This window comes from Myotis myotis, unplaced genomic scaffold (genome assembly GCF_014108235.1).
Source record: "Myotis myotis isolate mMyoMyo1 unplaced genomic scaffold, mMyoMyo1.p scaffold_m19_p_2, whole genome shotgun sequence".
Taxonomy (NCBI): domain Eukaryota; kingdom Metazoa; phylum Chordata; class Mammalia; order Chiroptera; family Vespertilionidae; genus Myotis; species Myotis myotis.
In genome coordinates, this window is record NW_023416324.1 from 76,337,078 (window position 1) to 76,339,347 (window position 2,270).

At 42.8% G+C, this 2,270-nt stretch overlaps 1 pseudogene; it reads right to left on the reverse strand.

Annotated features, from left to right (window-relative positions):
* Positions 1 to 896: 896 nt before the first annotated feature.
* Positions 897 to 1,048, reverse strand: LOC118678073 (annotated as a pseudogene).
* Between the last annotated feature and the right edge of the window lie 1,222 nt (positions 1,049 to 2,270).

Sequence of the window (2,270 nt, forward strand, 5' to 3'; positions counted from 1 at the left end):
AAAATGTATGCATGTTAACACCTTCTTCCATGATATTAGAATTTTTAGCATAGCTGCTCAGAATAAAGATTATATTCCCAGCTTTCCCTGTAGCTAGGAATGGGCACACGAATAAGTGCTGGCCAATAGGATGAGAACAGAAGTAAGGTATATAACCACAGGGTTGAGCCCGGAAGGGGCAGAGGTGTGGTCTTTTGTTTTCCCCTTTCCTTATCCTGCTGTCTGGGATAGAGATGTGCTTTTATTTCTTTATTCTTTTTTTTTTTAGTTTTTATTTTATTTTTTAAAATCTTTATTGTTGAGATTATTTCAGATGTCCCCTTCTCCCCCCGCCTCCACCTCCATTGCCCGCCTCCGTCTGGTTCCCAGCCTGTCTCAGACCTTTGCCACCCTATTATCTGTGTCCATAGGTAATACATATATGCATATAAAATCTTTTTTTTTTTAAGTTCACAGCGCAAGCTCTTATTCCATCTCCCTGCTCCAAAAATCCATCCTATATAATAAAAGGGTAATATGCAAATTGACCCTAACAGAAGAACGACTGGGAATGACTGGTCACTATGACACAACTGACCACCAGGGGGCAGATGCTCAATGCAGGAGCTGCCCCCTGGTGGTCAGTGCGCTCCCACAGGGGGAGCTCCGCTCAGCCACAAGCCAGGCTGATGGCTGCCAGCACAGCGGTGGTGGCGGGAGCTTCTCCCGCCTCCTCAGCAGCACTAAGGATGTCCGACTGCAGCTTAGGTCTGCTCCCTGCTGGTAAGTGGACATCCCCCGAGGGCTGCCAGGCTGCCAGAGGGATGTCTGACTGCCAGCTTGGGCCCGATCCCCCAGGGAGCGGGCCTAAGCCAGCAGGTGGACATCCTCTGAGGGGTCCCAGACTGCAAGAGGGCATAGGCTGGGCTGAGGGACCCCCCGAGTGCACAAATTTTTGTGCACTGGACCTCTAGTTTAATATAGTGTCCTCGGATAGAGGATGTATCAGATATTAAACTGATAAGAACAGATACTACACTTGATCTTAGCCAAAAGGCAGGGAAACAATTTTTGTTTAATCTCTTCCGGTCCCCTTCAACCGCCCTTCCCTCTGAGAATCATCAGTCTATTCTGATGATTCACCAGTTTATTCTGTTCATTAGATTTCTTATTCATGTGTTTTGATTTTTAGATTCAGTTGTTGATAGGTATGTATTTGTTGCCATTTTGTTGTTCATATTTTTTATCTTTTTTTCTTCTTCTTCCTCTTCTTAAAGAATACCCTTCAACATTTCATATAATACTGGTTTGGTGGTGTTGAATTCCTTTAGCTTTTTTTTGTCTGTGAAGCTTTTTATCTGACCTTCAATTCTACAGTAAATGATAGCTTTGCTGGGTAGTGTAATCTTGGTTGTAGGTCCTTGCTTTTCATCACTTTGAATATTTCTTGCCACTCCTTTCTGGCCTGCATAGTTTCTGTTGAGAAATCAGCTGACAGTCATATGGGCATTCCCTTGTGGGTAACTAACTTCTTTTCTCTTGCTGCTTTTAAGATTCTCTCTTTGTCTTTAGCCCTTGGCATTTTAATTATGATGTGTCTTGGTGTGATCCTCTTCGAGTTCCTCTTGTTTGGAACTTTCTGTGCTTCCTGCTCTTGTAAGTCTATTTCTTTTTACCAGGTAGGGGAAAGTTTTCTGTCATTATTTCTTCAAATAGGTTTTCAATATTTTGCTCTGTCTCTTCTTCTGGAACCCCCATAATGTGAATGTTGGTACGCTTGAAGTTGTCCCAGAGGCTCCTTACACTATCTTCATATTTTTGGATTTTTTTTTCTTTTTGCTCTTTTGGTTGGGTGTTTTTTGCTTCCTTGTATTTTAAATTGTTGATTCGATTCTCAGAATCCTCTACTCTATTATTGAATCCCTGTATATTATTCTTTATTTCAGTCAGTGTATGCTTAATTTCTTACTGGTCCTTTTCCACTTTTTTGGAGGTTTCTAGAAGATTTTTGAGTAGCCTTATAACCATAGTTTGCTTTCTTCCATTTCTTTCATTTGTGACATGTTTCTTTGTCTCCACATTTTGGCTGCTTCCCTGTGTTTGTGTCTATGTATTGGGTAGAGCTGCTATGTCTCCTTGAGTTGGTAGAGTGGCCTTGTGTGGTAGGTGTTCTCTAGGGTCCAGTGGCTCAGCCTCCCCAGTCACTTGAGCTGGGAACTCTAGGTGCACCCCTTTGTGGGCTGTGAGCACAGTCTTGTTGTAGTTGAGACTTGATTGCTGTTGGTGGGCCA